The following is a 25,251-nucleotide window of genomic DNA, read 5'->3' as shown; positions in this document are numbered from 1 at the left end:
AAAAGCACCAGGAGGCAAGGGAGTGAAACTGAGCCCGTCGGTTTCACCAAGGACAGACAGGCTCACGTGAGTTTTGACAAGATTTACAGTTGTGTCAGCGTGGCAAATTGTGAAATAATCATGCCCAGTAATCCCGTGCAAAGCTTCATTTTAACTGCAGTGTCCCTGAATATGAACTCAAAGGAAAACGAACTGCAATATGATATGAAATAAATGTGGGATAGCGTTACTGTGCATTATGGGGATTGCAGTACATGAAGACTTCTTTGTACTCTGGAGTCTTCAAAAGGCGTGCCAGTGGGCGGACTACGCCACAATCCTGAACTCACCTGTGAACAAGGCTGCTTGACGGCTGAAACGCGTCAGGTTACACAAAAGGACTTTGCTGTCACGTTGCTGTACCATTTGAAAATAAACCTTCGTTTGCCTACTAGTCCAGTGAGCAGTGCATTTCTTTCCACAGTAAGGAGGAAATCGTGTGTGTGTCTTCAAGGGGCTCTCCGTCCCCTAGCACTGCCTGCCCTGTGGGATTGAGGCTCCTTCCGGAGAAAATTAACTTGATATATATATATGTATATATATGTATGTATGTATATATATATGTTTATATGTATATGTATATATATATGTATACCACAATTCCCGGGTCACTCGTAGGCGGGTGCTTGATACGCGATGGTACTCACGTTAACATCAGGCTCAAAACTCAGTTTTATCCGTAAACAAAGTACAGCACTCCGGGGGTAAGGGCAGGATTTTCCTTATTCCGCCGTTAGCAAAACAAACGCGTTTCGGATGTAAGTCCTTCGGCAGTGTTTACTCTATGCCTACGTTACACCAGCTTTTAAATCGATGATTCACATCGGACTATAGCTGGTGATATGCCGATACACGGCTACATAACATGTCACACCAGCCCCAGCGGCCGATTTGCCGATACACGGCAAGATCATTTCGATGATTCACATAGGAATTTAGTTCAATTGTGAACACTAAAAGATGGCCGCCACACTCACAAGTGCACCTATGCGATCTCAAAACCATCGTCACTGTTGTTGGCATGCCGTGATGACGTATCCAAATGTATCTAAACGTGGTTAAAAGTGGCCGCCTCACCAGGCATAGAGTAAACACTGACATAAACGCGTTTATTTTGCTAACGGCGGAATAAAGAAAATCCTGCCCTTACCCCCGGAGTGCTGTACTTTGTTTACGGATAAAACAGAGTTTTGAGCCTGATATATATAAATATATATTATATATATATATATATATATATATATATATATATATATATATATATATATATATATATATATTACCTACTGGCGGTCGCCAGTAGGTAGTTATAGTTAGGATTGATTTCCATAGGGAAATCGTAACATTCTATTTGGAATAACTTTGGCGCCGGTGGAGGAATCTGCCTGAAATTTTCAGCAACTTTGCTTCGCGGCGCTCCGGTCCTTCCCTGAAGGTTTGGGGGGGATTCGTCAAGCGGGGGCCGAGATAAAAGGGGGGTCCCAAAACGTGTTTTCCCCATATTAATTTCCTTAGGGCGGTCGGTCGCACTTTTAGCTCGAACGGCTGAATGGATTTTCACCAAACTTGGCAAAATTGTAGGGACTGGTAGCCCGATGTGCCTTTGCTATGTCTCAAGATATGTGCTCCAGAGGATTTTGAGTAATTTAGGTTAAAAAAAAATTATATATCTATAGCCGCGCCCCGGTACGCGCACCGGGGAGCGCTCCGGGCGCGCCACGCGACTTGCGCACGGAAAGCTGATTGGCTCTCGGGTGTCTGTAAACATTCGAAACAGTCCGGAGCGGCCGCCATCTTGTGTCTCGGTAGGATCGAGACACAAGAGGTGGTAAAAACAAAGGGGGAAATAACCAAAAGGGGGCAGGGTAGACCCCCCTGACCCCCTAGGTTTGATGTGGGGGCCATAAAAGGGTCCCTCGGGTAAAAAAAATGTTTTTAATTTTTTTCGGTTTTCGCGGGGGGAGCGCCCGGTACGCGCACCGGGGAGCGTACCGGGGAGCGTACCATGGGGAAAAAAGAATGACAGAGGTTTTAAAAAATGTAGTATTTTTTTATAAATTAGAGGTAGCTCTAAAAAGAACTGTTTTTTTTATTTTTGTTGTTTTATATTTTTTTTATTGTTTTTTTGAACATTTTTTATTTTTTTGGCTTTTCTGAACAATTTTATATTTTTTTTAGTTTTTCTGGGGTCAAACAAAACACAGGGAATTGCAAACAGCTCAACTGGAGCAAAAAAAAATAGAAAAAAATTAAAGTTGCTTGCTGCAGTGATGGTTGTCTGCAGCTCGATTGAGTAAAGTGATGCTTTGCTCACCATATGAAATTGTTTAGTTGCAATATATGCAAACAAATTTATATTTTGCAAACTTGATTTGTACATTAGGGACCATCTCCCTAGCCTCTTCACCCGATGGAGTGGGTTGATTGGAGGCGCTTGAAGAAGAAGGATGGGGAGGGTTCCTGGTCAGTTCCCTGACCTCTGCTGCCGAATAATTGATCGGGTGCTTCCTCTGCATGTCTGATCATAGTGTGGTTCCCAAAAGAGTACTTCTTCTTTGGGGTCCCTCTTGACAGTTCTGCGCCACAGATGAGGCAAGTCACCTTAGCTGCATTCACTTTTTTTGCACCCCTTGGCATCTTGTAAAACTGCCAAATAAAATGTTCCTTGGGTCTGTATGGGGGATTGTCCTCACGCAGAAAGTGCCTCTCCACCTCCTCCTCTTCGTCCTCATCTTCTTCTTGACCACCAATGTAGTCTTGTGGTGGTCCTTGTGGTGGTGGTGGTGGAGGTGGTGGTGGTGCAGATGCACCTGCAGCTGTTACTAGTGAAGCCATTTCTCACAGAATGAATGCAGGTCTTCTTCACTCAAACAACAAAGTGAGAATAAGGAAAAAGGAGGGGTCTTTCATCATTTAGAAAACAAAACTCTTCTGAACCAATCAAAAGTGTTATTTTGAGGTCACATGACCCGACGCGCTTACACTACGCGCCCCGGGGCGTGGCGCGTAAGCGCGTCAGGACGTTGCGCTATCGTATGCGCTCGCGTGCTTCCGGGTGCGCTTACGCAGTGATTCATATGATGCATCACGCGTTTACGCGAAACGTCACGATGTTGTTTTCGTTCGCGAGAATAGCGCTAACGGGACGCTCCCCGGTACGTGCCCCGGGGCACGCCGTAACATTGCGCTTACCCGTGCGTTCACCGGTACGCGCCCCGGGAGCGCCCCGGGGTTAAAAATAAAATAAAAAATTTAACATAATTATACAATATAAAATTCGTTTTAAAATTTATTATTTTTTATACCTATAAAGATTTGCTATTAAAAAACCATTGAAATTCACTGAAAAAACCGTAGGTTTCACACCAGTTATAGTTAGGAATTAGCATTTAAAAAACCTATTAAATTCACTGAAAAAACCATAGGTTTCACACCAGTTATAGTTAGCTGGAAATTTTACTGGCATAAAACCAATGAAATTCCCACGTTATAGTTAGTTGGACTCACTATAACTAGTTTATTTGCATGTGTGAGTATGTGTGACAGTATCTTTTGGATGACTGTCGGTGTGTAACAGGATGTATAGGTGTATCACTACATATGATGAGTGAGTATATGTATGAGTGACTACATAGAACTGTTGGTGAATGAGTGGATGTGTATATAGATGGTGGAATTACTGAATTGGTTGTTGTAACTGGTATGGGTATCTCCATTTTTTTGAAAATTTTAGTTTCTATTTTTGAATATGTATTTCAAGGGTTACATTACAGTGAAAGGAGGTCTGTCACTCTGTCACAAGGATGGTGTCATCAGTGATGTCATGAGTGATGTCACTGACCATGTCATGAGTGATGTAATATGTGACGTCATCAGCAGTGCATTGCACGCGCAAGTTATAGTGAGTCCAACTAACTATAACGTGGGAATTTCAATGGTTTTATGCCAGTAAAATTTCCAGCTAACTATAACTGGTGTGAAACTTATGGTTTTTTCAGTGAATTTAATAGGTTTTTTTAATGCTAATTCCTAACTATAAGTGATGTGAAACCTATGGTTTTTTCAGTGAATTTCAATGGTTTTTTAATAGCAAATCTCTATAGGTATGAAAAGTAATATTTTTTATAACGAATTTTATATTGTATAAATATGTAATTTTTTTATTTTTTATTTAAAAATTTATTTATTTTTATATTGTTTGCCTGGAGCGCTCCCGGGGCGCGTACCGGTGAACGCACGGGTAAGCGCAATGTTACGGCGCGCCCCGGGGCGCGTACCGGTGAGCGTCCCGTTAGCGCTATTGCCGCGAACAAAAACAACATCGTAACGTATCGCGTAGCCGCGTCTGCGTGATACGCACGGCGTAAGCGCACCCGGAAGCACCCACGCGCATACGAACGTGCTACGTTAGCGCCCCGGGGCACGCAGCGTAAGCGCGTCGGTTCATGTGACCTGAAAATAACACTTTTCATTGGTTGCTAAAAAATTTTTTATAAAGAATGAAATTCGCACCCATTTCCTTCACTTCTTCTTTCACTTTTGTGACTGAAAGACCTGCCTGTTTTGCTGTCGGTTCTTTGTTGGATATCTTGGATTATCATGGCTGCCAAACCATCCAGCAGTGAAGATGACTCCAATGAATTCCTCGATGAAGAGCCTCCTCAGCCAAAATACAAAGAACATTTCATCTGGAATTTTTTTTCCATACCTGATCACCAGAAGAAGGTAAATGCTCCAAAAGTGGAGTGCAGGATCTGTCACTCAGTCCTGTCACGGGGTAACACCAATAAAAAATATTCTTTTGGGAACTCCACAATGATTCGCCATGTGGAGAGAAGGCACCCCCAGAATTTTGCCCGGGAAAGTGTCAGGGCTCTGGCACAAAGGTTCCCAGTGATGGGGCCTCTACATCAACCGGAGGACGAACACCATCGGTGAGGGGGAGATCACAAGAGCAGGTTCCGAACATTCAGCCTGCATTTAACAAAGGCGCCCTTAAATGCAGATACTGTGATCAGCTACTTTCCTGTGGGGAGCAAAGTGTTCTGCTCATGGTTCGAGCATTGGAGAACCATCACTGCCGTTACCAGCCCTATTTATTTATTTTTTTTTTTTGCTCCTGTTGAGCAGTTTCCATTCCCTGTTTTTGTTGTAGTTCTAAAAAAAGAAAAAAGAAAAAAAAAGTTATTTTCAGAACTACCTCCAATTCTCATCAAAGAGCTATATTCTTAAAAAAATGAAAAAGAGTAAGTGTAGTGGAGTACATTGATAAATGAAAGGAAAATGAGTAAGAAAGAACAGAAAAGTATGAGAGGAGAAAGGAAGTGAAGTAGGGGGACTGAAAGAAGGTGAGTGTTGGGAACGAAAGTAAGGAGAAGGAGAGTGAACATGGGGAATGTGGTTATTCAAACAAAATGTAGAAAAGGAACGGGGGTGTGTAAGGGTAAGAAAAGATGCATTGCTGGAGTTGCATCATTTTTGTGACACTCTCCAGCAATGCATCACTTTTGTGCTTACAGATACGTCTGAAATACTGACGTATCTAAAAGTACTTGCGACATAATACGTCATATATTTAATATGACGCATGAGTAGAAGACTGAAGGCCTCATTTATGAGGCCATGCGTCACTTTTACGCCACCGGTGCGTCACTTTTTGTGACGCACCAGTGCTGTTAAAAATGCACCTTATTCAGTCATATTTACAAAGTGACGCATCTAGGTAGATGCGTCACTTTGTAAACCCCTGCGCCACATTATAGCTACGTCAGGTGTAATGTATGCAAAAGGGACGTATTGACGCAAGAAAGGGTCGTAGAGGTGACGCAGTTAATGAACTGGGTTTTCCCCATGCTACGCTCCCCGGTATGCTCCCCGGTGCGCGTACCAGGCGCGCCCCCCGCGAAAATGGAATTTTTTTTTTTGTCCCACGGAGCCTTTTATGGCCCCCACATCAAACCTAGGGGGTCAGAGGGGGTCTACCCTGCCCCCCTTTTGGTCATTTGCCCCTTTGTTTTTTGCACCTCTTGTGTATCGATCCTACCGAGACACAAGATGGCGGCTGCTCCGGACTGTTTGGAATGTTTACAGACACCCGAGAGCCAATCAGCTTTCCGTGCGCAAGTTGCGTGGTGCGCCCGGAGCGCTCCCCGGTGTGCGTACCGGGGGGCGCCTATAGATATATATTTTTTTTTAAACCTAAATTACTCAAAATCCACTTGAGCACATATCTTGAGACATAGCAAAGGCACATCGGGCTAGCAGTCCCTACAATTTTGCCAAGTTTGGTGGAAATCCATTCAGCCATTCGAGCTAAAAATGAGTTCGACCGCCCTATGGAAATTAACATGGGGAAAACACGTTTTAGGACCCCCCTTTTATCTCGGCCCCCGATTGACGAATCCCCCCCCAAACTTTCAGGAAAGGAGCGGAGAGCCGCGAGGCAAAGTTGAGGAAAAATTCAGGTGATTCCTCAACCGGCGCCAAAGTTATTCCCAATAGAATGTTGCGATTTCTCTATGGAAATCAATCCTAACTATAACTACCTACTGGCGACCGCCAGTAGGTAATATATATACTGGCAGGGCGCTCTTTTTAAATAAAGACATTACTACTCACCTGCACATCGTGGTTGACTCCTCGTTTCTGATTCTCGTGTGGCCTCTGGGAGAGGGGGTGCGGAGTTTTGGAGTGAGCTGCTCGCATATATATATATATACGTATATATGCATGTATATATATATATATATGTTGCAGTACTCCATCCACCAGTAATCCAATGACACACAACGGATTAGGATAGACACGCGGACCCAATTTTCTTCTGTGCTTATTTATTCAAAATTTCTGCCCTGCATCCCATGCCGCCATGATGCGTTTCGGTCCCACCTGGACCTTGATCACATGACGCGTTACTCATGGATAGGCGCCAAATTTAAAGTGCACAATACCAAAATTCAACACAGCCGTGTCCTTACAAGTGTAAAGCTGGAAGACAGACTACGGAGTACAATTGCCGCATAAAATGCTACATATTAACGAAATGTGGCAACCCAAAAGTGTATAATTTTAAAATAATATATATGTATATATGTATGTATGTATGTATATATATGTATGTATATATATGTATATATGTATATATATATATATATATATATATATATATGTATGTATGTATATATATGTATATATGTATGTATATATATGTATATATGTATGTGTATATATATGTATATATGTATGTATATATATATGTATGTATATGTATGTATGTATATATATGTATGTATGTATGTATGTATATATGTATGTATATATATATATGTATATATATATGTATGTATATGTATGTATATGTATGTATATATATGTATGTATATGTATGTATATATATGTATGTATGTATATATATGTATATATGTATGTATATATATGTATATATGTATGTATATATATGTATATGTATATATGTATATGTATATGTATATATGTATATATATATATATACACACACACACATCAATTCGATTCAGTAAGCTTTATTCGATTATTAAAAACAATCATAAAAGCACAGAGAACCTTTAAACCATGTGCAATACATTAGTATGGTATAACAGCAGTCAGGGCAACAAATATTAAAATAACATACATTTTCAAGCAGCAATTGATTTTAAAATATACGTTGCAGTAAAAAAGCAGATATCTGGCTCATGTAATAAAAACAGCAAATTCATAGCAGTTTTCTCAGATAAGGTGCCGTATTTTTTAAAAAGAGGTTTAAGAAAGGCAATAGGGAGGTGCAGGTATAAATCGCAAATGAGGAGAAAGTGCATAGTGCTCTGTTTTGTGATTCCGTCACATGGACATGGGACAGTAGGATACTTTTTAATACAAGGAAATGCCACCAGATGATGTACAATACCTAATCTCATTCTAGTGAGTACAAACCGGTGCGATGTTCTAGTAACCGTGGTTAGGTATTGTTGGAAGCCATCAGAATCCGCATCAGAAAAATAAAATTTAAAGGTTAATAACTGCCCACTAGTACTTTGACGGTCAAGAACTTTCTTCCTCAAATAATTATTTTTAAATTCTCTCTTGGGGATATCAGTCGCACTGCTGGGGTCTTCCATGATATTTATATTAAATATGTCCTTAAAAGTTGACACTACATATTTGAGCTTAGGATCTGTAAACAATTGTCCAGGCGATGGCAGTCATTAATAATGCTTCTATTAAAAGTAGTTTCTTCCTTCAACCATATAGATTTCCACAACATCAATGGTCTTAGCCCTATTAAATCCGTCAAGTATTCCATCCCCACTTCATTATGTATAAGCTCGGTGGAGGCTGACATAGGTAAACAGAGTAACTTTTTTAGAAACCTGTTTTCCTCTATTTGTAGCTCTACATGGCGGCAGTAGCTCCAGACCCCAGCTCCGTAGAGTGCTATCGATACGCATCTGGTTTGGTAGATATGTAACATATCGTAAATGTGGTGATCCCCGAGTTTGACAGCAAATTTAAAAACCCCATATGCACTTTTGGCCAGTTTGGCCCTGACGTTCGTTACCTCCTGTGTCCACATTCCATTACTAGTGAAGATTATACCCAAGTAGCAAAACTTCTCAACTGTTAACATTTTTTGATCATCTATATAGAAGGGTTTTGTTTTTCCTGCTCTATGGCCACAGATCAAAGCATATGTTTTAGTTTTATTAATCTGCAGCTTTCTGCCCTTGATAAAATCTGTGAACTTATCCATCAATCTCTGGAGGCCAAATGGTGTCCTTGAGAGGAGTACTGCGTCGTCTGGGTATAACAGCACCGGTACATCCTGGCCCTCCACCTGTGGTGCATCACATTTAACCATTTTAAGTTCAGCATCAATAGCGTTAATAAAAAGGGTAAAAAGAAGGGGCGCAAGGACACAGCCTAGGTTAACCTTAATTTTAGGAGTGCATTCTCCGGCTTGTCCATAACGCACACGGCAGATAATTTAGCGAAAAGTCTTGCCAGTAAGTAAATAATGGGCTCTGGTGCACCAAAACCCAATAAAATCGGCCATAATAGAGCATGATCTACTAGATCGAATGCACTACTTAGATCTGCGAAGCAAACAGAAAGTGATCCTTGCTTTGCACGCCTATATTTTCCTATTAAAAGGTCCAAGTTAATGCATTGTTCCAGGGTTCCCCGTCCTTTCCTGAACCCATATTGTGACTGAGCCAGAATCCTATTATCCTCGGGCCACTCTTCTAGTCTCACTAACAAGACCCTGCTCATGATCTTGATAGATGAGTCTAGAAGGGAACTAGGTCGGTAATTTTTGGCTTCGGATCTATTTCCTTTCTTGAATATGGGGATAATTATGGACTCGCCCCAAGTAGATGGTGCACTTTCCATTACAGCCGCATTAAAAACTCTGGTCAATACGGGTCCCCAGACACACACACACGCATATATATATTCACTGAAAAAAACAAAGGTTTCAGGCACGTTATAGTTAGAAATTAGCATTTAAAAAACCTTAGAAATTCACTGAAAAAAACAGGGTTTCAGAGACGTTATAGTTAGTTGGACATTTCACTCATACAAAACGATAGAAATTCCCCTGTTATAGTAAGATGAGCTAACTATAACTCGCGCCCCTGCAATGCACTGCTGATGGCGTCACATATTACTTTATTCATGACATGGTCAGTGACATCATTGATGACATCATCCAGTGAATGTGTGTTTCTATAAAATGTAAATATGTTTTATATACAAGCCAAGGTGTATTGAAGAATGAATGGGTGTATAAGAGTCAGGATGGATGATTAAGTTGGTGTGTGACTGACTGTATAACTGAGTGATTAATTAGGTCTTCCTTAACACCATCCGTGCGGCGCATTTTCCCGCTGTGCGCTGAACTTTTAAAAAACCCGCGGTTCATGACGAGCTCAGCTCGTCATGAGCGTACGAGAGGTGTACCTCATGACGAGCTGAGCTCGTCATGAGCGTCGAAAAGGTTAATACATGTGTTACCAATTGATACAGACATTCACACACTTTAGGTTGTCAGTTGCTGTGTAAGCGGTTGCATGCTTTGGTTAGCAGCTAAATGAGGATCTATATCATCTATTGATTGCTTATCTGAGTATCTGTATTGTATTGTATTGTATTGTAATTGCATTTATATAGCGCTTACTACCCCTGACGAGGCGTTGAAGTGCTTTTTCGGCGAGTAGCACGCTACTCAGGGACCCATAGAGGATTAGTGTTGAATTAGTATAGTGAAACATGCAAGTACATTTTAAGTGGTGGAATGGTTAGTTAGTTATTTGGATTTGGAATGATAGCAGAAGGATAGAGGAGGACAAAGGTTTGTATTTATATAGCGCTTGTTGACGCACGCTGTTCAGAAAGCCTACAAAGGATTAGTGGTGAATCAATATGGTGAAATATGAAGTAATTTCAGTGGTGGATATTAGTCAGTTACTTGGAGTGAGAAGGATAGCAGAGGGATAAAAGGGGAAGAAAGATTTGCATTCATATAGCACTTGTTACCCCTTGATGGGTGTTGAAGCGCTTTTCTGGCGAGTAGCACGCCACTCCGGAACCCATAAAGGATTAGTGTTGAAAATAAGTATAGTATAAATATGAAGTAATTTGAGTAGTGGATATGTTATTCAGTTATTTGGGTAGTATATTGGTATAGTTGACTATGGAATTTGACAAGTGAACATGTTAGTCTGTTAATTTTGATTGAAAAGGATAGTTAGTGGAGGGATAAAAGAGTGAAGGATATATATTTTTTTTCGGGTCTTAGCAGTAGGAGGAGGCTTTTGGATGAGTACAAAGAAGTTTTGGAGGGGAGGAGTCAGAGGGAAGAGTTTAGAAAGGTTTGTTTTAGGAGATCGGTATAGTAAAAAGAGGTGTCAGATGATGCAAGGAGGGGTAGAGTAGGAGAGAGTCTAGAACGGGTTATTTTGGCGATCATAGTAGTGGTATGGGGTTTGGGATAAATGAGAGAGTGGATGTAGAGGATGCAATGATAAATGTATAGGATGTGAGATAGGGTAGTGCAGAAGGAGTAGTAGAAAGAAGTTTGAGATGGGTCAGAAGGTTGGGCTAGAAGATATATTGAGCGAAGTATAGGCTGAGAAATAGGGTAGTGCATTGGAAATGCTAAATTAGAAGAAAGTGATAAATATATAGATCCATGAGTACATTGAAAGTATATAGATACATAAAGGAGGAAAGTATATGTAGATTAAAGATATTGATAGAGGCACAGGATGAAAAATAGGGTAGTGCATTGGATATGCTTTTTCAGGAGAAAAGTAGCAGACACACCGATCCAAGTACATGGAAGGTACATAGATTCACAATGGAAGTATGTACACGTAGACCAAAGAGGATTTTTTTACATTTATTTATTATTATAATTTTTCTCTTAACATACAATTATTTTACATGTTTATACAAAGTAATACACAAAGATAGGTACATATCTATAGTGAGTTCCATAGTTTGGCTGCTTGAACAGAGAAGGATGTGCCACCCATGGTTTTTTTCTTGTATGGTGTGATTTTGAGGCGAGATGCTCCTTTTGAGCGGAGGTTCCTTTGTTGAAGGTGTTTGGTGATTTTATTCCTGATGAAGAGTGGTCCTATTCCATGTATTGCTTTGTGGGTGATACAAAGCAGCTTGAACGTGGATCTTCTGGCAACCGGTAACCAATGCAGGACTTTCAAGGCAGGGGAGATGTGGTCTCGCGGTTTGATATGCAAGAGTAGTCTGGCGGCCGAGTTCTGAATCCCTTGTAGTCTTTTCATGGTTGTTAGAGGTGATACATGGTTGGGGCTATTGGCGTAATCGAGTTTGGACAAAACAAAGGAGATGGTAGCTTGGACCTTGTGTGGAAATCCCAAATGAGGGAAAATTCGTTGCAGCGTTTTTATAGTAGCAAAGCTTGATCTTGATAGTTTATCCACTTGGGCATTCATCGACAGCTTGGAGTCCATGGTTATTCCGAGGTTTTTTACTTCCTTCGGTACTTTAGACAGTGATCCCAGTTCATCAGGCCATGCGGCAAGCGGGATTTTAACGTTTCCAATCGCCACACATGAGTATTTCAATTTTTGAAGCATTCAATTTGAGATGGCTCTAAGTCATCCACTGATCCACGGCTTTCCAATGTTTTTGGGGTATTCCAGTTGAAGGAGTATTTGCGTGTCATCTGCATAGTTATAGCATTATGCAGTAAATTTACTGATCAGTACTGTTAATGACTTCATGTAGATGTTGAAAAGCATGGGCGAGATGATAGAACCTTGAGGGACCCCTGCTTTTGTGGAGTACGGTTTGGACGAGAAAGGTGGGGTATGGATGACATTAGTTCTGTTTTGAAGGTAGGACGCGATCCAGTCTAGAGCAGTTCCCTCTACGCCGGCTTCATAAAGTCTTTGTTTCAGAGTGTCATGGTCAACCGTGTCAAAGGCAGCTGAGAGGTCCAAGAAAAGTAGCGCAGCAACACCGTTGTGGTCAACTGTATTCTTTAGGTCATCCCAGATGGCAAGGAGGGCAGATTTAGTGCCTCTTCCAGGGCCGAATCCTGTTTTGAAGTCTGAAAGTATGTCATTCTCTTCAATGAATTGTGCCATCTGGGTGAACACTGCTCTTTCTATCAGTTTGCCCAGGAAAGATCCATTTGTAATGGGTCTGTAGTTGTCTGGGTTCAGCGGGTCCAAGTTTGTTTTCTTCAGTAAAAGGCGTATGTATGACTTTTTGAGTTCTTCTGGAAATATTCCAGTAGTTAAGGAATTTTTGATGATTCTTCTTACTGGAGTGGCAGCAGAGGTTGTTAAAAGAATTGTCTTGAAAGTTTGTGGCGGACAGGGGTCAGAAGGGCTGCCGGCAGGCCTGCTTGCTATGACCAGGTCCATAAATTAATCGTGTGAGATGTGTTGGAAGGAACGGAGAGGCTTGATTAGAGCATTCTTGGATTGCTGTTTTGTACAAGGGTTAGTGCTGGTGCTTTGTTTCTGTTTTAAGTACGAGTCCAATGTGTCTGCTTTGTCCGTGTAATGATTTGCCAGTTTGTCTCTGAAATCTTGAGTAACAGGATGAGTTCCTTCTAGGCAATTTGGTTTGCGAAATTCATTGAGTATTTTATAGAATTCTTTATTTGCACATTTAGCGTTCTGAACTCTGTCTGAATAGTACCTTTTCTTAGCTTTTTTGATAGCCAACTTTTATAATCTGTTAATTTTCTGTAGGTGAAGTTTGTCTTGTTTGGCGTTGGTTTTGAGCCAGGTACGCTGCAGCTTTCTAATTTGTTGTTTTAGGTCTTTTTTTTCTATGTTTCTCCAAGGCGCTTTTTTTCTTTTGTTCCGTTTTGTGGCTTCCTGTAGCATATAGATTTTTAACATAATTTATGGTTTCCAGGTTTGTACTGGATGTTAGTTGTGTTTCCAAGTGTTCCAAATTGAGTTTGTTCCACGGCCGATAGGTGGATGGATGTAAGGTAGTTTTAGGTAAGTCGCTTAGCGTTGTTTTATGTTGGAAAGCAAGCAAGTGGTAGTCTGACCATGTGACTGGAGTTATAGTTTGAAAGGTAACTAGTTCAGTATTAGCAAAAATGGCATCTAGGATATGTCCAGCGGTGTGTGTTGGATTGTGGACAATCTGATGCAGGTTCAATGCATCTAGGCCGTCAGTGATTATTGTTTTTGGATGGGTCATATTGGGTTTATCAAACCAAATGTTAAGGTCTCTCAGAACGCATAGGTTGGAGTGTATTGTTATCAGGTTTGAGACTGTGTCTAGAAGTGCTTTCTGGGAATGTTGTCTTGCTAGATGGAGGTCTGTAAAGGAGCAGGAAGTTACTGGAGGAAGACGGTGTGGGATTGCATCTTGTTAGAAGAGCCTCACAATTCTTTATGGAGATGTTGTCAATTTTAGTGATATGTATTGTTTGCCTGAATACAACAGCTAGACCACCTCCTTTTTTGGCTAAACGATTTTGGGTCATTATTTGATAGCCTAGAGGAATGGCTTCATGCAGGACTGGAGCCATATCCTCTCCCAACCATGATTTGGTTATGAATAGTATGTCTGGTTTTGCATCGGTATAAAGGTCGTAGATGTGGTGCTTGTTTCCAGAGAGGGATCGAGCATTTATTAGTAGACAGTTTAGTGAGTGGTCTTTGGTGATAGTGGAACTTTGTTTTGTAGAAGAGTGATCAGTGTTGTGTGGGTTTGTAGCAGGTGTGTTTTTAGTGGTGGTATTAGCTGTATTAGGATAGCTGTTCTGTATCGTGTTCCTCATCCAGCAAGCTAAGAAGGCATTTTGATGGATCTGTGTGTGTATCAGTTGGAGTTGGTGTTTGAGAGTGAGTTGGAGTGCTGTGTTGCTTTTGTGGTGTAACATTGTTGTTGAATTAGACATGGGGAAGCAAAGTTGTGAGGTGTGGCATGTTGCTTTTATTTTTTGTGTGTGTTTAAGGCAGAGGGTGAATGAGTCAGGGGTGGTGGTGCAGCATGTGGGTCATGTAGTAATGTTCTAAATTGTCCAATGGATGAAAGGCGGTTAGAAGAGAGGTGGTGTATTGCTGTATCTGTGTTAGGTGTGGAAGAATGAAAGCTAGGCATTCTAGTTTGTTCCTTTGTGTGGTTTGAAAGGTGAGTATATGTTTGTATTTTGTCATGGTAAGTATTATGAGGTGTTGCGCTTTGAAGATCTTGTGCTGGTGGGTGTGATAGGTTTTGCTTTTGAGGAGTAGTGAAAAGGAGTGCTGATGTATGTGTTTCATGCAATGGGTTTGGTTGTATAGTATTGTTTGTGAGAGGAGGTTGTGACATAGAGGGAGTGGTGATGTGTTTATGAGTAGAGTGTATGTTGTGTGTAGGAGGGAATGAAGTAGAGGTGAGAGTGTTTATCTTAGACTGGTTTGTAGCAAGAGTTACAAAGTGTGGTTGTGTGCAGTGTGTGTGTTGTGCGTTAGTGTTATTATGGTAGAAGGGAGAGGAGGGTGTTTGTTGGCCAACTGATGGAAGGAGGATTATATGTTTATTAGTGATAAAAGGTGGTCTGTTAGGTGTAATTACAGCAGGGAGAATGTGTCTAAATGGGATGTAGTTATGTATGGTGTTGATTGGCGTTGTGTTAGTGATGAGTGTATTGGTTAGTGGTATAGGATAGAGTTGTGTACTGTTTGTAGGTGATGGTGGATATGTGTGGTAGTTAGGATAGTAGGGTGTGTAGATGTGCTTTGGTTGGGTTTGTGGTGCATGCTGATACATTAATCTGTGCATAGTGTTGTGCGTGGTGTACATTTGGTGTTAGTGTGTTGCTCTGTTTGTGGATGTGGATGGTGTGGGCTGGGTATTGCTAAATGAGAAAAAGGGCAGCATTTCTGGCCCTAGTCCCGACCAGTCTCAAACAGGTAACTGCCCTTGTCCTCTCTGCCCTTAACAGGCTCAAACAGGCAACTTCCCTTGTCCTCTCTGCCCTTTGCCTTGACGCCCGGGCTGAAACGCCCTAAGCCTGGCCTTGTATAGCCCTAGTAATCAGGTGACCCCTTCAGTCAATGGGAACCCTAGCCCTAACACTATCCAATCACAACACTAGCCCTAAAATCTAGAACCAATAGGAGACCAGGACCTTACAGCCAATCTTAGCCCTAGTCTAAGCACCCAATCAGTTCAAAAACCCTGATCTCTACGTCCAATGAAGGCCCTAGCCCTACCAGTAGTCCCAACCCAAGTCCAAGCAACCAATGGCACAGGTAGCCCTAGTCCCTACTTCCAATAGAAAGCCTAACCCTACTCTTAGTCCCAAAACTAGTCCAGCAACCAATGGCACAGGTAGCCCTAGTCCCTACTTCCAATAGAAAGCCTAACCCTACTCTTAGTCCCAAAACTAGTCCAATAACCAATCACACCAGAAGCCCTTATCGCTACTTCCAATTAAAGGTCTAACCCTAGCCCTAGTCCCACCCTACTCCCAACAACCAATAACATAGGAAGCCCTAGTCCCTACTTCCAATAGAAATCCTAACCCTAGCCCCAACCCTACAATGATTGAATCACAGACCCAGAAACCAATAAGAACCCTCAAATACCCAACCTATGAGGACATTAACCCATATCCAATAGAAACACCAGATACAACCACCAATCAGTGTACACATGTACCAACCACTAGCAGACCATATAATATCCCAGACACCTCAGACAAGGTTTGCTGGCCAGGGAGTTGGAAGCTGCTCTCCTGTTCAGAATCTCCTAGGAGACAGAGAGGCTCAATCCACACGTTAGACTTCTGCAGGTAAAGGCCTCACTAACTTGAAATCTAACAATACTGTTTGAATAAAACTTTACTCCCTCTGCTGGCCAAAAAACGAAGTGCACAGGCCCTAGCAAACACAGTTTAAACAGCTCACAGAAGCACCCTCTGATGTAGAATATTCCTGTTGCTGGGGGGGTGGGAGGCAGGGGGGCTGGTTTCACTGGCTTGTGAACACAAAATGGTGGCTGGGGGTGCACTGTTTTAACATACAGGTCTTAGCAAAGGAGAAATTTGGAGGGAAAACAGAATTGTCACCAAGGAATGAGAGGGATAAACTACAGAGGTTGGAATTCAAATCCCACAATTCAACACGTTAAATGGAAGCAACCGTGGGCAGGGGAAAACCACAAGTTTAAAAACACAAAACAGGTGATAAAATATGCAATCACAGGCAGGTCAAAACTACAATTTTAAACTGTAACAACCACAGGCAAAGACAGTAATCACAGAAAGAGAAAATAGTTTTTTAAACAACTTTTGTTTTGGGAAGAGACAGCACTAGTCGGTCTCCTTACCACTTCCTGGACTCTGCTTACTGCAGTCTGGGGCACAGGTAGGCTGCAACTCTCAAGATGGAGGAGAATGATTTGGGGTGCACCCAGCAAGGCTTAAGGGGCCTGGGCAGGTGTGGGAGTAGGGCTCAGACTTGCCTGGTAGCTGAATAGCCAATGGTCTGCTGGCCTGGGGGTGGGGGCTGGGGAGCTGCTTTTCCTGTTCAGAATCTCCTAGGGGACAGACAGGCTCAATCCACACTTTGGACTTCTGCAGGGAAAGGCCTCACTAACTTGAAATCTAACAATACTGTTTGAATAAAACATTTCTCCCTCTGTTGGCCAAAAAACGAAGTGCACAGGCCCTGTCAGGAACCTTCAAATTGCGGCAATCTGTTCTCCCATGGGGCAGGTAAAGTCTCGTGCTATTGTAAAACCCAATCGGGTAAATGTTTGGTATCCGTGCCACTTGTAAAAAGACTTCCTTGATCCTTGTAAAAAGCACCCTTCGCATTTAAAGAGTTAGCTTTTCTAATTTATGTACATAATCAACCTCCCAAGATGGGCGACACATTAGACATTCTTCGCACACACTGGAAAGTCACGGTCTAGTGATCGTAGGGAGAACGAGAGTTACAAACTGCGCACTTCAACGAAGTTCGTTTCTGAGGCAGCAGTCGGGTTCCTTGGCTCCGCGTCTATTCTCCTGACAGGAGCCCTGGAGTCCGGTTAATTTCATAGGTATTCAGAGAAATTAGTTTTGCCGAAGTTCTTTGATAAAGAAATTCTAATTAATAATTCCTGGAACTTTTCGAGTAAGTCCATTCCATGAGTCTTTGCGGAGGATGACAGAATAGCGACGGTTGTGCACAGAGGCATAACGTTTGACAACATCCTTGAAAATAGAAACGGAACTTGTGGAAGACAGCAGTCGAAGGATTTTCAGCGCCCTCTGGTCAGAGACTCAGAACAGTACAGGCAGCAGCCTACGGAGCTCAGACAGTAAGACGGCAGCGTTTCTAAAACTAGCAGCGAACTGGCCTTACCCTACCTCCTTGCGCTTGCCCTATCTTTTCCTTTCCCTTGTACCTACCTTGCACCTTTTTGCGCGCTTCTGAAGGAGTACATTGGCCAAGTGACTGCATTCAAGAATAAGCGAATTCTAATACGTTCCAGAGTGAAACCCATTGAAAACAGGAGTGAGAGGCTTTTCAGGTATTTAGAGTGAGTTGGGAATTTCTGTTCGAAGAAGTTTCAGAAGGTAGTTCAATAAGTAATGTTAGTTTTACTTACTTTGCGGAAAAAAAGGTCCTCAGCAGAACACTCACACAACATGAAGAGTAGCTAATACCTTGAAAACCACTGGTAGGATAAGTTTCAATTATTCCATAGAGTGATTTAAGAAAAGGTGGGTTGTAGTTTATTCATCCTTCCCCTCTGTGTATTAGGCACTCTCCAGAAACAGACGGCAGACGCAATTAAGAAGTCCAGCAGTCCGTGCAGGTGGCAACAGTGTTCAAGGTGTCTCTTCTTTCTTCCACTTCCCCTTTTCCCTTCATCTGGTGTTCTCAGCTCCTAGACGCGGAGGCACTGGTAGGAGGGTGATTGGGACTTGCTTCGATACTGCCTCTGCGAAGTGTTTTGAGCCTTCTGACAGGCCCTAGCAAACACAGTTTAAACAGCTCACAAAAGCACCCTCTGATGTAGAATATCCCTGTTGCTGGGGGGGGGAGATTTGTGAACACAAAATGGTGGCTGGGGGTGCACTGTTTTAACATACTCAGTAAAGTCGCTGCTTTGGACTGACCATTAAGACGTTGAGCCTTACATGCTAGATGAAAGGCACGCATCCAACTGAGAATATCATTGCCAGGCACAATCATGTGTATCAATTCTTTTGGTACCTTGGTGGTGTTTTCCTTTCCCTGGGACTTTGAAGTGGACTCACCATCCACAGAGCTAAGCCCTCTATCAGCTGCTAACTTGAGCTTCTCTTTCTCCTGGGCTATCCGCTCTTTCTCCAATTCCCTATCCTTCTCTTTCTCCTGTCTCTCCATTTTTTACTCCAGCATCTCCCTTTCCCTCTCCTTCTCTTTCTCCGGTCTCTCCCTTTCCCTCTCCTTCTCCTTCCAAGCCCTCTCTTCCTATCTGACCCTTCGCTGCTCCTCTTCTGCCTGGCGGGCCATCCTTAGCTTCTCCCTCTCAAACTCCCTTGCTTTCTCCTCTGCTAAATCCTGAGCTTCATGGAGTTTCAGCTGAAGTTTAAGGGTCTCTGCTAGCTCAGTCCCTCCTAAAGAGGCGAACCCTGGGGCAGGGGAAAAGGTAGCCCTGGAGATAGGGGGAGGTCTAGGGGAAAATCTAGGGGAAAGCATAGGGGAAATCCTTGGGGAATGCCTTGGGGCTGGTATAGGAGAAGCCTGTACTGACTGACTTGTCAGGCTTGTGGTAACAGTGCTCTCCAACTGTTGAATGGATGCCTCAGCTGTACATGTATGAGTAACTGTATATGTAAAAGGCACTATGAGTGTTGAAGTGTATAAATGAATATATGTGCGAGTGAGTGATTGTGAGAATGCCTGTATGGATCAGTGTGTGCTTGTATTAGTTATTGTATTAAAGTGTAAGTATGTGTTAGTATATATTTAAATAAGTGAGGTGGTATGAGTATAACTGTACAGGTGAGTAAATAAAAGTGTGATTGATTATTTCCATGACTGACTAGGTGTGTGAATAGCTATCAATGAGAGGCAGAGTGTGAGTGTCTGTATAGATATGTCACTGCATATGATAATGCTGTATTGATGGCTGACTGTATGTATGAGTGACTGTATGGGTGAATAAGTGGATGTGTGTGTAGACCTACAAATTAGTGAGTGGATATGTACTAACTGGTATTGGTGTGTTAATGGTTTCAAATATTATAGTCTGTATTTTAGAGTGGGTGTATCAAGTGTTATATTGGGGTCTGATGAGGTGCATCAGATTTTTACTTGGATGATGTCATCAGTGATATCGTTTGAGATGTCACTGACCATGTATGATATAATATGTGACATCATCAGCAGTGCATTTCAGCTCAACTCAACGCTACGTGGCTGTGCGCCCATCCTGACCGCTGCCTCCGGCCTACACTGGGGTTACCACAGTTCACAATTCAAGATTAGTAGCGACGCAGATTGTGTAAGAGACTATAATGGGTTAGGAAGACTGAATGCTCCCAATCTGTGCAGCTCAAGTCAACGTCACGTGCATGTGGGCCTTTGCTAATGCTGCCTCCGGCCTACACTGTGGAAGACTGGCGACACGTGGTGCCAACTAACCCTGTTCAACACAAGCCGATCCCACATGTGTAACAGTGTCCTGAATCCTGAATGGCAGCGACCCCAACTTCGTGGCAGCGACCATAGTACCAGACTGCCTTCAATCAGTGAGGGATATTTGCATATGCAATGGAGGCGACACATGGTGCCACTAACCCTCTTTAACACAAGCCGATCCCACATGTTAACTGTCCTGAATGGCAGTGACCCCAACTTCGTGGAAGCGATCACAGCACCAGACTCCCTTCGATTAGTGAGGGGAATTTGCATATGGAAGGCCGGCGACACGTGGTGCCACTGAACCTGCACTACGCAGGCCCGTGGGGCCACCAACGTATGCATGTGGCTGTCGGCCCTTCCTCACCGCTGCCTCCAGCCTACACTGGGGAAGACCTGTAACACATGGTGCCACTAACCGTGTTCAACATAAGCCGATCCCACATGTTTAACTGTGCCCTGAGTCCTGAATGGCAGTGACCCCAAGTCCATGGCAGTGACCACAGCACCAGACTCCCTTCTATCAGTGAGGCATATTTCTATATGCAAGGCCGACGACACGTAGTCGCACTAACTTTGTTCAACACAAGCCGATCCCAAATGTGTAACTGTGTCCTAAATCCTGAATGGCAGTGACCCCAAGTCCATGGCAGCGACCACAGCACCAGACTCCCTTCAATCAGTGAGGCATATTTCCATATGCAACACGTGTAACTGTGTCCTGAGTCCTGATTGGCAGTGACTCCAAGTCCGTGGCACCGACCACAGCACCGCACTCCCTTTGATCAGTGAGGCTTATTTCGATATGCAAGGCCGGCGACACGTAGTCCCACTAACCCTCTTCAACACAAATCGATCCCACATATGTAACTGTATCCTGAGTCCTGAATGGAAATGACCCCAAGTCCGTAGCACCGACCACAGCACCAAACTCCCTTCGATTTGTGAGGCATATTTCGATATGCAAGCCGGCGACACGTAGTCCCACTAACCCTCTTTAACACAAGCCGATCCCACAAGTGTAACTGTGTTATGAGTCTTGAATAGCAATGACTCCAAATTCGTGACAGCGACCACAGCACCTGACTCCCTTCCATTAGTGAGGAGTATTTGCATATGGAAGGCCGGCGACACGTGGTGCCACTAAACCTGCACTACGCAGGCTGGTGGGGCCACCAACGAATGAACGTGGCTGTGGGCCCTTCCTCACCGCTGCCTCTGGCCTACACTACGGTCAGCAGGACTCACAATTCAGATACAGTCCCGATTGCACATGATGCAGTCCAGTAGGCAAGACACATTAATCCCAGTGAGGCCGTCCACACCAAGGCAGTGACCCCAACTTTGTGGCAGCGACCACAGCACCAGACTCCCTTCAGTCTTATTTGTTGTTCTTTTCTTTTAATACATTTTTTATATGAAAATCTATACATGACTAAGACTCTTCTTTGTCCAACCACACAGGGCATTTCTGGGCCCAAGAACGGTGTTGGGGGTATGTTGGCAATGTGGGAAGAGGGTGCCTTACCTGCTAATGTGGGGAGGGAGACCTTCAAAGGGGTATCTCTCATAGAAACAACTCCGATATGTTTTCACAAATACCTCGTACAGATGCCAGATGACGGACTGAATCACAAAATGATTCTTCAATACTTATGTAGTGTGAGTTATGAACAGTTCGCACCCAGGCTCACAGAGGAACAGCTGCGGCCTATCTGCTTGACTCACAGACGCAGTACTGCGAGCCCTCCGCGCCATTGTGGCTATCCCTGCCCTCCGCTCTGATTACGTTCCGACGTTTCCCCACATAGCTACCTGTCGCAGGCATACTCGCTGATGGTTTGCAGGTCAGTGGTCTAGTTCTCAACATCTCACGGCCACTCCCTGAGGGAAGGTTTGCACACACACCACACCTATCCAGCACATGCGTCACAGGCCATATGACCACGCAAATATAATAGATCGACTACGTCACATACTTTATTGCCAGTGCTGACTAGCTGGCGGACGCTCCATGGGTCTCAACCATAAAGAGTCTATGAAAAGTTGCGCAGAAGGTTAGTCGCACCCTCAGCTGTATAGCCTTCAGGGGCCTACCATCCCCTTGGCGCGGACTTCATGTGCATAGGGTTAGTGGCACCCGAAACTCATATGGCCATCAGGGGCCTACCACCACGTGGGACGGACTTGAGTTCCACAGGCTTAGCGGCACCAAACCCTGAGGTGGTCTCCGCCATTGATGACTCAGCGACATGTGTGAGATCTGCCGGGCTGCGGAGAAGCTCATATGGTCTCCACCATACAGGACTCAGCGGCATCTGACACATCCGCTGCAAGCTAATGTGGCCTCCGCCATTCGGAACTCAGCGACATCTATAAGATCCGCCCAGAATCTGATGTGGTCTCCGCCATTGAGGACTCAGCAACACCTCTGAGATCTGTGGGGTTTTGACGGGCACGTGCAGTCCGCCCCCTGCTGCACACTCCGCCGGAACCAGGTAAGTATTTGCTCATGGATGTGCAGAGGCTACAGCCTCTCTCTCTCTTCATTCCTTTCCTTCTATCTCTCTCTCCCTTTCTCACTCCCTTTCTTTCCTTCCCTCTCTTTTTCTCTCTGGCTTGTTTTTCCTTCTCTGTTTCTCTCTCTCAGTCCTTTGATAGGCGCATTACACATATCCTTATTTTGTGCTTTATTTTCCAGGCTCTGTCGTCGACATCCATGGGCCCCACAGGAGTCGTCCACCTTGTTATTTTCTATGACTTTTGTTAAATTTTGTTTATTCGTTTATTTTTTATATATGTTAATGAAAAAATGTAATTTGAAAATAGTTTTTGGTTTATATATGTATATAAAAAAAGAAAGTTTGACCATAAAAAATTATTAACCTTTTTTGATGTTTTCTTAACTGCTGTGTGACTCTTTCTTGTTCTTATTACTGTTATTTGGTGGTATCCACCATAGTGTTAAATTTTGGGGCACTTACCGCGGGAATGCTGGTGATGGCTGCAGTTTGCACCAACTTCAAAATACTGTGTTAGATTTATCTCAAATTTAGTTGCATTAAAGTGCTGATAATGAGATGCAGAGTAGCCGTTCCCGTGCAAAAAGACACAAGGTGCACCTTTGCGATTTATTCTAAATACTAAAATCCTGTATTGCACTTACACTGTACACACAAAATCAATGAAAAAATCTCATTGTATTTATATTGATTGGGAATAGTGTGTCAGGTGCTGGATCTTGACAGGATACACTGCTCAGTTCGTGTACTGTTCTGCACACGAAAAAAACACATCACAACTTTCAAAACAACTGCAATGCGAAAGAAATTCCGGCGATAAGCCACGTTACCACCAGGGATTTTACACCTGCTTTCTGCTACTGTTAAGTAGGACGACTACCTGCAGCATGGAAGGAAACACCGACAAGAGCCACACCAGAACAGGTGCCATAGATTCAATGAGCATGATACAGGGATACCCATGAGTACTACAACACTCATCGCAACAACCCCAGGAGCGCCACCGCCCTCTGAACCCGCATCTGAGCAAGTGTGTCCCTGTGGTCATTGTGTTAGCATGATAGGCACGGGCCCTGCAACTTCGCAGTGTGCAGTCTTCAGCAGATGTTACCATGTCACCTCAGCGTTGGCAGTGACCCTGGACATGTAGCTACGCAGGCATCCTCCTGCATGCACAACAGGAATGTGCTGGTCTGGCGTACACAGGTCAGCGCAGGGGTGTGCCTCTCTGGCAAGGGAAACTGGGTGTCTCGCACATGTCCGTGTGTAGGAAGTGCGGTAAGTGTGTCTCTGTGTTCTGATGTAGCCTGCCACAATGGCCGCAGCAGACGATGTTGTAAAGTGGCATGCACCAACACCAAACAGCACTCTCTTGGTGTAGTTAGAATACAGCAGGACATGCACAAGTAGGCATTACAATGCTGTGCCGTACGAGTGCACGGGATACAACAGCACACCACACAAAAGTGTGAGGACTCATGGGAGGAAGGAGCAGCTGTTTGGCAACATAACACACAGTGAACCTGCCCATGTACCACATACTGGGCATCTCATCCATGATGACCACGGTCGCTGACATCCCACGACCAGCCTTTGTACACATCCTGTATGAATGCAGCGTGGTTCCCACTTCTATGCTCGTTCAGTGGTGTGATGTTGGCGGGTTGTGTGACTTGTGCTCCTTGTTGGTGTGTTTCATTTTGGCCATTGTTTGTCTATACTTGTGCTGTACTTGATTGTGCATGTGTGCCATTGAGCCCATCTTCCCCCGTCCCCCCACTGCCTGCTTCTTCCTCTTCCTGGTGCTGTTGTTTCTATAATTCTGTTCCTCCACACATAAATACATGTAAAGAACAAATTAGAATAGTTCCTTGATTCTTTTAGGTTTCAAAACTTCTCTCTATTAGTTTCTTTTTCATTTTCCATATAAACATTTTTTTTCATATTTAACGACACATAGAAGTCAGCAGTGGAACGTATTCTATCCACCCACTTTCTACAACATTCTACAGCATGTGCAGGTTAAAAGTCCATCAATTTTTTTAAACCTAACAACATTTATTGCAACATTTTCTCGAACATTTAACGATACGTGCAGGTTAAAAAGTCACGATTGTTTTAAGTTCAAACAGTGCCTTCCAAATGCAAGTAGCAGGTGTGGTTGAGTTGAACAAATGTTATCCTATGATATGTACTCCACGTTGAAACTGCTTTTTCTTCACCAGTCACAAAGATGCTTTTCCACAAAAAAAACGATGTGCACCCTACGGTTAAAAAAACAATGATTTTCATCTCCCAGTCAGGTATCATTTTGTATGGCAAAAAAAAAGTAGTTCCCCATCTTTAAACAATTCTCTTATTCTACGAAGGATCTGCATGAGCTACAGACATCTTTACATACCTTCCAGCCATACCTTCAAAATGCTAGTGTGGATCGTAGGACATAGCTATATTTTCTGGTGCAAGAGGTAACACAGCACAGAGACATATTGACTTAGACCTAGGTTTACAAAATGTGGACATTAAATGGTTTGCCCAAC

Source organism: Lissotriton helveticus, chromosome 2_1, assembly GCF_964261635.1.
Source record: "Lissotriton helveticus chromosome 2_1, aLisHel1.1, whole genome shotgun sequence".
NCBI classification, from domain to species: Eukaryota; Metazoa; Chordata; class Amphibia; order Caudata; family Salamandridae; genus Lissotriton; species Lissotriton helveticus.
Note: the sequence above shows the minus strand (reverse complement) of the source record.